Source organism: Pristis pectinata, chromosome 1 (assembly GCF_009764475.1).
Source record: "Pristis pectinata isolate sPriPec2 chromosome 1, sPriPec2.1.pri, whole genome shotgun sequence".
In the NCBI taxonomy this organism is placed as follows: domain Eukaryota; kingdom Metazoa; phylum Chordata; class Chondrichthyes; order Rhinopristiformes; family Pristidae; genus Pristis; species Pristis pectinata.
Window position 1 is genome coordinate 65,485,385 of NC_067405.1, and position 12,457 is coordinate 65,497,841.

Sequence of the window (12,457 nt, forward strand, 5' to 3'; positions counted from 1 at the left end):
TTCATGAGCTGGTCATAACCATTGTGATTAGATGTCAGACTGCTTTGATTGCATTGCCCAGAGCAAATAATTCCAAACTTCAGCTGTAACATTATATATAGGAATGCATGAGTTTTCTTCCTAATTTGAGCACTGGAACTACCTCTTCGGGGCACACAGTAAATCAATTTTGTGTTTCAGTTTATATATAGGATCAAAAATGCCGTGGAAATATCATGCAACCCAGTTAAGAAAATACTTCACATCAGCTTAATTGTACCCTTTTCAAATGTCAAACCTTTTTTAGTTAAATGAAAGAGACTAGAGAATGTCATTTCCAGCCAACCTTTTCATGTCTAACTTCATGGCATATGTAAAAAGTGTCAGCCTCTTGTTATCATACAAATTTATTGATGGGATATTTCAATAAGATCTCACTGAACATACGTAGATAGCATGGTGAGGCATTGAATGGTCGGTATTGACCTGGTGGGCCAAAAGGCTCTGTGACTCTGTGATGGTAGCACAGTGGTTAGCACAATGCTTTACAGCGCCAGCGACCCAGGTTCAAATCCGGCCGCTGTCTGTAAGGAGTTTGTACGTTCTCCCCGTGTCTGCATGGGCTTCCTCTGGGTACTCCGGTTTCCTCCCACATTCCAAAGATGTACGGGTTAGGAAGTTGTGGGCATGCCATGTTGGCGCCGGAAGCGTGACGACACTTGCGGGCTGTCCCCCAAAATCACTACACAAAAGATGTATTTCACTGTGTGTTTCGATGTACATGTGACTAATAAAGATCTTATCTTATCTCTATCTAGGGAGCTCCAGAAATTCCTGGAAAGGTCCTCTTGTCCTTTACCCTCAGTTACTTTGATTGCACAGCTGAAGGTGGAATGTCGCAGAACAATGATTCCAAAGAGATTCACACGAGCAAACAGATAAGCACACCATAGTGCGAACAGGATATTTTGACATTATTTTCTCCACAGACCACAACTGATGTTCTGAGAGTTTTTTTGTTTCTACGATGTGTGAGTGCACATTTCTTGGAGTGGAGCCCCATATTCCAACCAGTCTGAAGTGAGAAGTGAATGAATACGTTTATCAGATATTACCCATTAGCTGCTCATTTCTCTATGCTAATTTGAATGACAGGAAACAATTCTTTAGTTGGTCTCCATCATTTGAAGACATAATCAGGTGTTTACAATGTACACCTTAGAAATTAATTGAAGGATCCAGATGAACAAATATAGTTGACTTGGAAGAATGTGGTACCATCCCAGAACCAAGAACCAAGGAAAACAGACTTTCTCAATTTCTGGCAACAGTGATAGAGAGAGAGCTTTGAACATTTTTAATAAGAAAAAAATTACTTGCCAATGTTGAGTGGTGATGAGTAGTTGAACCCAGCTCCAGGCTGACGGTCAATGGTATTGCTATTGGTTTATTATTGTCACTTGTACCGAGGTACAGTGAAAAACTTGTCTTGCATACCGATCATACTGATCAATTCATTACACAATGCAGTTACATTGAGTTAGTACAGAGTGCATTGAGGTAGTACAGGTAAAAACAATAACACAGTATAGAGTAAAGTATCACAGCTACAGGGAAGTGCATTGCAGGTAGACAATAAGGTGTAAGGTCACAACAAGGTATGTTGTGAGGTCAAGTGTCCATCTCAATGTATAAGGGAATTGTTCAATAGTCTTTTCACTGTGGCATAGAAGCTGTCCTTGAGCCTGGTGGTACGTGCACTCAGGCTCCTGTATCTTCTGCCTGATGGGAGAGGAGAGAAGAGAGAATGACCCGGGTGGGTGGGGGTCTTTGATTATGCTGGCTGCTTCACCAAGGCAGCAGGAGGTATAGACAGAGTCCATGGAGGGGAGGCTGGTTTCCGTGATGTGCTGAGCTGTGTCCACAACTCTCTGCAATTTCTTGTGGTCCTGGGCAGAGCAGTTGCGATACCAAGCTATGGTGCATCAATGGACAGCAGTTACTCACACCTGTATTCTTAAGAGACATGACAACCTACAGCAGGCACCTCAAAGCACCGGAGAAGTTCTAAAAAAAACTCTAAAAAAGTTCTAAATAAACTGCTATCTGATTATTCAGAGATCCAAATGATTCAGCAACTGGCTGTCTGGGTGCCAGTTCCTGCATTCCATTTAAAATCACCTAATTCTGTTTCCCATGTTCCATTGAAACTTAAAGGGTTCACTGGAAAATTTATTATCCTCTTCTACAGTGTAACATCCAAAATAAGTGAGTTGAAATTGTGTCGGAACATTAATTGGAATGATATCCAACAGTCTGGACAACCTGCCAGTTCAGCCCCAGGTTCCTGAGCATGCCAGATTAACAGAATTTTATTGTACCCGTCTCCATGAAATCTCCAAAACCTCCAGCAGGGTAGGTGAACCAACACCAAGTTCTCTCCAGGCCTGCGTGGAGGCTCCGATCATGCTCAGCCAGTGGGTCCAAGTGCCCAGCTCCAGGCTCCTAAAGCAAACGTTGTACTCCAAGCTCCATCACAACAGGTAATATGCAAGAGGGCAGTGCAAACACTTCAAGGGCATTCTCACATTCATGGGCACTGCGGTGGGAGTGATGAAGGGAGCGCGTGGTGACCATTCACAAGCAGCGGCAGAAGCACACAGTGTTTCATATCCACTTGCCCTGTCAAACACCACCTACTCCATCCGGGGCAGAGTCTGCAGATCCCACCTGGGATTTCAGCCCCCTCAGAACCCATACTGGAACACAAGACAACAGGGGCCGGAGTAGGCCACTCTGCTCCTCAAGCCTGTCCCACCATTCAATATGATCATGGCTGGTCTATGCCGGCCTCAATCCTTTCTCTGTGCTAGTCCCCCATCATTCTCAATTCAATGATCTTTCAAATATTTATCAGCCTCCGCTTTAAATAATTCCAATGAATCCCGCCTCTACAACACTCTGGGTAGAGAATCCCAGGCATTCACCACTCTCTGCCAGAAGAAACCTCTACATACTTCATCTTTAAATAACTGCTCCTTATCTCAAAAATACATCTCTTCATTCAAGACTCTCCCACTCATGAAAATATCTCGACATCTACCTTGTAATGTCCCCTTAAGATCCCCTTGCATATTTCAATAAGATTACCCCTTCTTCTTCTAAACCCCATAGGATATAGACCCAACCTATTTAGCCTCTCTTGGTAGGACAACCCTCTGATCTCAGAAATAGCCTGGTGAATCCCCTTTGTACTGCTTCCAATGTTACTATATCTTCCTTTGGTAAGAAGACCAAAACTGCTCACAATATTCCAAGTGAGGCTTTACCAAAACCCCCTATTTTAAACCCCAACTCTTTGCAACAAAGGACAAAATGCCATTTGCCTTCTTAACCACTTACTGTACCTGTCTGGTAACTTTTTGCGACCCATACACAAGAACACCTAGATCCATCCAAACCTCACTCACTCGCAGTCTCTCTCCATTTAGATAATAATCTACCTTTTGGTTCCTTTTATGAAGTGCATGACCTCACACTTTCCCACATGAAACTCTGTTTGTCAGATTTTCACCCATTCACTCAATCTGTCCTGTTTCAGAGTCAAAATATCCTCATCACTCAAACTTGGATCCTTTGCATTCCACCCCACTTCACTCCTCCTAGTCATTCATATAAATAGATTGGGAAAGCAAATAAGGGTAAAATACATACTATAAATGGTAGTGTCCTAAGGAACGTTTATAAACAGAGAAACCTTGGAGTATGTCCATAGTTCCCTAAAAGTTGCCACACAAGTAGTTAAGGTGGTAAAGAAGGCATTTGGTTTCATTGGATGGGGCATAGAATATAAGAGTTGGGATGTCATGTTGCAACTTAACAAAGCACAGGTCAGGCCACATGGGAGGATTGTGTGCAGTTGGTCACCACACTGTAAGAAGGACATGATTGCAGTGGAGAGGTTATAGAGGAGATTCACCAGGATGTTGCCTGGATTGGAGGACTTTAGTTACAAAGAGAAATTAGATAGTCTGGGTTTGACTTCCCTAAAGCAAACGAGGCTGAGGGGGTGGGGGGGGGGTGACCTGACAGAGTAAATTTGCCAATGACACCACTGTTGACAGAATCTCAGATGGCGATGAGGAGGTGTACAGGAGTGAGGTAGTTCGGCTGGTTGAGTGGTGTCGCAACAACATCCTCGCACTCAACATCAGCAAGTCCAAGGAATTGACTGTGGACTTCAGGAAGGGGAAGTTGGGAGAACACACACCAGTCCTCATTCAGGGGTAAGTGGTGGAAAGGGTGACCAGCTTCAAGTTCCTGGGCATCAGCATCTGAGAGGATCCATCTTGGGCCCAACACATTGACGCAATCATGAAGAAGGCACGCCAGCAGCTCTGCTTCATTAGGAGTTTGAGGAGATTTGGTATATCACCAAAGACTCTTGCAGATTTCTACATTTGTACAGTGGAGAGCATTCTGACTGGTTGCATCATCACCTGGTATGGAGGCTCCAATGCGCAGGATCGAAAGAGGCTGCAGGGGGTTGTAGACTCAGCCAGCTCTATCACAAATACAACCCCCCTCGCCATGGAGTACATATTCAAGAGGCGGTGCCTCAAGAAGGTGGCATCCTTCATTAAGGACCCTCACCAGCCGGGACATGCCCTCTTCATGTTACTACCATCAGGGAGGAGGTACAGGAGCCTGAAGACCCACACTCAACGTTTCAGGAACAGCTTCTTCCCCTCCACCACCAGATTTCTGAACCATCCATGAACCCATGAACACTACCTCATTAATCCCCTTTTGTACTATCTATTTATTTTTGTAACTTATGGTAATTTTTATGTCTTTATGTCTTGCACTGTACTGCTGCCGCAAAACAACAAATTTCACGACATATGTTAGCGATAATAAACTTGATTCTGATTCTGATTCTGAATCTGATTCTGAGAGTACATAAAATTATGAGAAGCATAGAGAGGGTAGTTGGTAAATCTCTTTTTCCCATGATCGGTGCATCAAAAACAGGAGGGAATGGGTTTGAGGTGAGAGGAAGAAATTTTAAAGTGGATCTGAGCGGAAAGTTTCTTTTTAACAGAAGGTGAATGATATCTGGATAATGTTGCCAGAGGAGGCGGTGGAGTCAGATGCAAGCACTACATTTAAGAGGCATTTAAGCAGGTACTTGCACAGGCAAGGCATGTAAAGATATAGACCCAATGCAGGCAAATCGGATTCATGTAGCTGGGCAAAAGGATTGGCATGGATGTGGTGGTCTGAAGGGTCCATTTCTGAGCTGTACAGTTCTGTGACTGAATAATTGCAGGCCAAGGACTGACCCCTGGAGTACTCCACTGGTTACATCCAGCCTGAAAAAGACCCATTTATTCCAGCTGTCTGTTTTCTATGTATAAACCGGCTAATCAGTCTGTGCTAATACGCTTCCTCCAATACCATGCACTTTTTAAAGCTTTTCTTTGCTTCGAGAACATGGGACAGCACAGGGACAGGCCCTTCGGCCCATGATGTCTGTGCAGAACATGATGCTGAATTAAACTAAATCCCTTCTGCCTGCACATGATCCATATCCCTCCATTACCTGCATATTCATGTGTCTATCTAAAAGCCTCTTAAACGCCACTATTGTATCTGCTCCCATCACTACCCCTGGCAGCCATTCCAGGCACCTACCACTCTCTGTGTAAAAAAACATGGATCGCACATCTCCTTTAAGCTTTACCCCTCTCACCTTGAATGCATGACCGACAGTACTTGACATTTCTACGCTGGGAAAAAGATTCTGACTGTCTTCCCTATTGATACCTCTCATAATCTTATAAACCTCTATCAGGTCTCCCCTCAGCCTCTAACACTCCAGAGAAAAGAACATGTTTGTCCAATCTCTCTTTATAGCTCATACCCTCTAATCCAGACAGTATCCTGGTGAACCTATTCTGCACCCTTTCCAAAGCCTTCACATCCTTCCTGTAATGGGCCAACCAGAACTGCACACAGTACTCCAGGTTTGGCCTAACCGAAGTTCTGGTATTGGGCCTTCCTGCTCCTTTTAAGTTCTTCTCAGCTTTGCAGTATGAGGAGTGGAGGCAAGTCATCAACTACCTCAACAGATTGCTTGGAATGACAAAGATGAGACACATTAAGCAATACACTGGGGACAACAGAAAGCAATATATAGTGCATGGTAGTAAAAGACAACCTACATGGGCAACTAAAGAAATAATGTGGTAATCAGGGGCAAAAAATGTCTCAATAGACATCACAGGTGTGTGTGTGTGTGTGTGTGTGTGTGTGTGTGTGTGGTGTGTGTGTGTGTGTGGTGTGTGTGTGTGTGTGTGTGTGTGTGTGTGTGTGTGTGTAGTGTGTGTGTGTTGGGGAGAGAGAGAGAGAGATAAATATAAGAACACAAAGCAAAGAAATAAAAGTAAAAAAAAGGAAAATATAAATATTCAACGTTTTTATAAATATAGCCAAAACTCACATGCAATCAAACTCACTAAGGATATTAGAATAGTGGGGACAACAAACATGGGGTTCTTCAATAAAGAAAATCATGGGCCACCTCCCCACTGAGGAAGAAGCTTGGCTGAGGGCACGGACAGTGATTAAAGCATGCTGTGTGGGTAGACGTAACTAATGAAATCAAGCACCACCCAGTAGGTATCAAAACCTGGCAGGCAGACAAAACTGGATTAATATCATTATAAAGGCAGCTGTGCATACAGGATGCTGCCTGTAAGGAGTCACTGGGGCCAACTGTGTGCAGGAGCTCAATTAATATCAATAGATAAATAGTCATTAACTGTTTTATATAATTTGCTCGGTACTTACAGCACTTAACAACAGGCCATTTGGCCCAACAGATCCATGCTAGCTTAGCAGTCCACATAATTCTCAATCCTCACCTCAACCTCCATCAATGCATCTTTCTGTACCTTTCCCCTCTAAGTATTTATCTGGCTTTCTTCAAACACATCTATACCTCAACTTATAGCAGCAAGATCCACTCTCAGAACGCTGAAGTCGCTCTTGAATACAGTTTTGGTTAAGTTAACATCAGTAAATTCATCCAATTGGGTTAACACTGTAAAAATGCAGTTATTAACACAGAATGCTATCTCATAGAAGTTAGTGCTGCTATTACTGCAAGGAAGATGGATTGGGAACAGCAATTAACACACTTAAAGATATTTTGGCAATTGTATCTGTTTTATTGGTATAATTGGGATGGAGCTGATTAGCAGTTGAATGCGGATATTATGAGGCAGTGCAGACGTTTTATTTGTTTTTTTGGAAAAATGTGTTTAACTTTGCTCATGTGCTTTAGCTCATATTTAATAAAGATGCTTTTTAAATTTCTGAGTGCGAAATGATAGTGGGAGTGTGAAACTACATGAGGTAGTTTGTGAATGGTTAATCACGTGAGAAGTGGCACTGTGTTAGTGTTACCTTCAGCATCAGAGCAGTTTACTATTTCCTTAACAAAGTCCTTACTACATTTCATCTTGTCTGGATGCTTTATAGGCATGTGGCTTGCTTGACTGAACTACCAGTGAGATAGCGACCAGCTGTGGAGTGCATATACCAGAGAGGAAAGTGGCATTGAAATCTGTGATTTCTTTACGGCACAAAAAAATGGATTATTTCAGCCTGGCTGGCTAGAATAAAGAGTAGGGGGGGGGGGGGGGGGGTGAGTCATTACAATCCAGAATATACCGTGTGAAAGGGTGCTGGAAATAGATGCAATTATAGCTTTCAAAAAGAAATGGGATAAACATATTATGTGATATTTGTGGGAAAATACCCCACAAGGGGTTTCCTTACAAGGTCAAAGTCACCGGGAATATATTGAGCTGGATTGGAAGGAAATGGCCAGGCAGTAAGAAATGGATTTGGATCTGTTTGGATACCAGTCCAGTGGTGTCCATAGGTGCTGGAACCATTGTTCATTACTATTTTTATGAATGAATTGACTGTTGATCATGGAGCACCATCTGATAAGTGGGTGTGCAAAGTTAGAGAGATCATTGGGACGCATTCACAGGACAACTGAAGGTTGGTTTAGGCTCACTATTTGACCCTGTCCCAAGATTTAGCTGGGTCTCATTCAGAAAATCATGTTTAATTTTGGTCTCCACACTTGGAGTATGAAAACTAATTACAAGTACAAATCATCTTAATTACCAAGAGAAGCATGGATTTAACAGACTTTAAGGGTGAGCTGATTAACTTTTATAAGACGATGAAAAAAATACCTTAAGTTCCAGTTGACTATTAATTCAATATGTTGAGGACTAGGGAGGGAAATTTTAAATGATATTAAGTCAGATTCCAGGAGATTCCAGGAATGTGGTCTTGATGCAATATTGCCCCTCCCTAACCTGAAACAAAACAGGCAGGTACGGTAGTGTAGTGGTTAGTGCAACGTTATAACAGCACCAGTGACCCAGGTTCAATTCTGGCTGCTATCTGTAAGGAGTTTGTACGTTCTCCCTGTGTCTGCGTGGGTTTCTTCCGGGTGCTCCGGTTTCCTCCCACATTCCAAAGACGTACGAGTTAGGAAGTTGTGGGCATGCTATGTTGGCACCGGAAGCGTGGCGACACTTGTGGACTGCCCCTAGAACACTCTACGCAAAAAAGAAGGTGCATTTCACTGAGTGTTTTGATATACATGTGACTAATAAAGATATCTTATATTCATGTGTCTATCTCTTAAACGCCACAATCATATCTGCTTCCACTACCACCCCTGGCAGCCGGTTCCAGGTGCCTACCTCTCTCTGTGTAAACATCTGCCCCACATATCTCCTTTAAACTCCCCTCCTCCCCCACCTTAAATGCATGTCCTCTAGTATTAGACATTTCTACCCTGGGGTACAAGATTCTGACTGTCTATCCTATCTATGCCTCTCACGATTTTAGTCAAAGTTAAGTTTATTGTTATATGCACAAGTACATGTATGCACAGGTGCAATTAAAAACTTGCAGCAGGATCACAGGCCTGTAACATCAGATACACAACATCCACAAGAAAAGCATAAATTAACAACGTAAAATATATAGAAAAATTTTCAAGGAAGAACACAATTAGAACAAAAAAAAGTCCACTGTAGTGCAAGGTGGTCATGGTGTTGCTATCCTGAGGTCATGATTAGGGTTGTGCTGGTTGGTTCAAGAACTGAATGGTTGAAGGGAAGTAGCTGTTCTTGAAGCAGACTGACCTTTACCTTGCTGAGGCCAGACATCAGCTCTCGGACACCTCCTCTGACTTACCACTCAACCGGGACCCCACTAAGAAGTATCAGGCTATTGTCTCCCACACCATCACCAACCTCATCACCTCTGGAGATCTCCCACCTACAGCCTCCAACCTCATAGTTCCCCAACCCCTCACTGCCCATTTCTACCTCCTACCCAAGAACCACAAACCCAACTGCCCCAGTACGTCCATTGTTTCTGTCTGCTCCTGCCCCACTGAACCTGTGTCCTCATATCTCAACTCCATTTTGTCCCCCTTGGTCCACCTGCCCTTACATCTCCTCCATCACCACCACTCAGGGCCCTAGACAGTCCTTCCAGGTGAGGCAGCGCTTCACCTGTGAATCTGAGGGTGTCATTCATTGCATCCAGTGCTCCCTGTGCAGCCTCCTCTACATCGGTGAGACCCGATGCAGATTGGGTGACCACTTCGTCGAGCACCTTTGCTCTGTCTGATGCAACAGCCAGGATCTCCCGGTGGCCAGCTACTACAATTCCACTGCACACTCCCATACTGACATGTCTATCTACGGCCTCCTCTACTGCCACATTGAGGCCAGACATAGGTTGGAGGAGTAACACCTCATATTCCACCTTGGTCGTCGTCATTGTGGCTATCCCTCGAGGTCAAGGATGATGGTCTTCATTCCGTTGATCAGAGCGAAGACGCCTGTGCGTGTATTTGTTTAACGTGTACTTGATGTTGCACTGCAAAAAGCACACGATACTTCACAAATCAACCAACTGATTCCAATGACATGGAAACCACGACGATTGGAGCTGACGGATTTGTTGCAACCTTCATCCGCCTTCACAGCCGTTGAGTTTGAAATAACTTCATCCGCCTGTTCCACCATTGAGGTCTTGGTTGGATTGTTCTTTGTCAGGGACCTCATCATCGACCTTACCGCCATGGGTGACCCTACCAGGAGCATAGCTCCAGACGGCATCACTCTCGGGATCTCAGGACCACACAAGCTTCTCCACCACGACAAGGTGACAATTCACAGAGAAGCCTTGGTAGCTTCCAACCTAACAGCATCAACATCAATTTCTCAAACTTCCAGTAACCACTCCCCTCTGTTCCCCACCCCCTTTCTTTTCCCTCGTTCCTGTGGCCCCCTCATCCCTTCTCTTTCCCCTCTCCCGCCCAACCTCCCCATCACCTCCCTCTGGTTCCCCACCTCCTACCCTTTATTCCATGGTCTACTATCCTCTCCAGCTGGATTCCTTCTTCTTCAGCCCTTTGCCTCTTCCACCCATCACCTCTCAGCTTCTCACACCACTCCCTTTCATCCCCCTCTCCCCCACCCACCTACCTTCCCCCTCTCACCTGGACTCACCCGCCAGCTCGTGTTCCTCCCCCTCCCCCTACCTTCTTATTCTGGCTTCTGCCCTCTTTCTTTCCAGTCCTGATGAAGGGTCTTGGACCAAAACGTCGACTGTTCATTTCCCTCCATAGATGCTGCCTGACCTGCTGAGTTCCTCCAGCATTTTGTGTGTGTTGCTCCAGATTCCAGCATCTGCAGAATCTCTTGTTTCTCTGTTCTTGAACCTGGTGGTTTGGGACTTCAGGCTTCTGTACCTCCTGCCCAGTGGTAGTCATGAGGAGATGGTATGGCCCAGATGGTGGGGATCTTTGATGATAAATGTTGCCTTCTTGAGGCAGTGCCTCATGTAGATACTACCGATGGTGGGGAGGGATGTGCCCGTGATGTATTGGGCTGAATCCACTACCCTTTGCAGCTTTTAAAGGGATATGGAAATAGGGTACAAATTGGAGCTGATATAGTAGTGATGCTGTGATCATCCATGGGCTTGGGAAGCTGTCAGTCAATTCCTTGTTCTTAATCTTGCTAAATTAGCACTTACTATTTATGTTCAGATGCACTCATATTATACACACCAGGGGTAATTTACAGCTAAATTGCTACCTACCAACTTGCATGTATTTGGGATGAAAACCTGAGCACCCAGGGGAAACCCATGTGGTCACAGGGAGAAACTCCACGCAGACAGCAACAGAGGTCAAGATTGAACCCTGGTATCTGTAGCTGAGAGACAGTGGCTCTACCAACTTTGCCTTTGTGCTGCCCCAGCAATGTCATTGTGTCACCACCCAGGTGCTTGTGATCAGGGATAAGATGGCGATCAGGGATGTAGAATGGAGTACCACAGGGATCTGTGTGTTGTGCCCTCTATTGTTTTATGTTGACGAATGTCTGTTTGTAGTTGCCATTCCCATTTTCCATTAGAATGCAGAATCATGCATTCTCCTTTGATCACTGCAGCAGGGACATGGATAAATCTGTCAAATTTTGAGGATCTGAGGGGTAAGTTGGTATTGGTTTATTATTGTCTCTTGTACTGAGGTACAGTGAAAAACTTGTCTTGCATACCGTTCGTACAGATCAAATCATTACTCAGTGCATTGAGATAGTACAGGGTAAAAACAATAACAGAATTCAAAGTGTCACAGCTACAGGGAAGTGCATTGCAGGTAGACAATAAAGTGCAAGGTCACAACAAGGTAGATTGTGAGGTCAAGAGTCCATCTCATCATATAAGGGAACCATTCGATAGTTTTATCACTGTGGGATAGAAGCTGTCCTTGAGCCTGGTGGTACGTGCCCTCAGGCTCCTGTGTCTTCTGTCTGATGGGAGAGAGGAGAAGAGAGAATGACCCAGGTGGGTGGGGTCTTTGATTATGGGTGGGGATTTCTCCACACAGGGAGTGGTTGGTATCTGGAACTCACTGCCAGAGGAGGTGGTGGAATCAGATACGATCTCCACATTTAGGAGACATTTAAACAGGAACTAAAATAGGCAAGGCATAGAAAGATACGGACAAATGGGATTAGTGTAGCTGGCATAAAGGTCGGCATGGACATGATGGGCTGAAAGGCCCATTTCTGTGCTGTACAACTTTATGACTCGATGACCTGACAACAAAGAGAGAGAGAGAGCCGGTAGTGAGGGCTACTTAGCTGTAATGGAGGATTGTGCTAGAGATGAGAAGAAGCAATAAGTAGGGTTGTTGGCAATGTAGGTTGATGAACGTTAATGTCGACCAAAGCAAGGTGAAGATCAGGAAAGGCAAAAAGATGGAGAATATGAAATAAATGGCAGCAGGCTGCAGGATGTTACACAGGAGAGAGATCTGGGGCTTTCAATTGGTAAATGTACTAAAATTAGA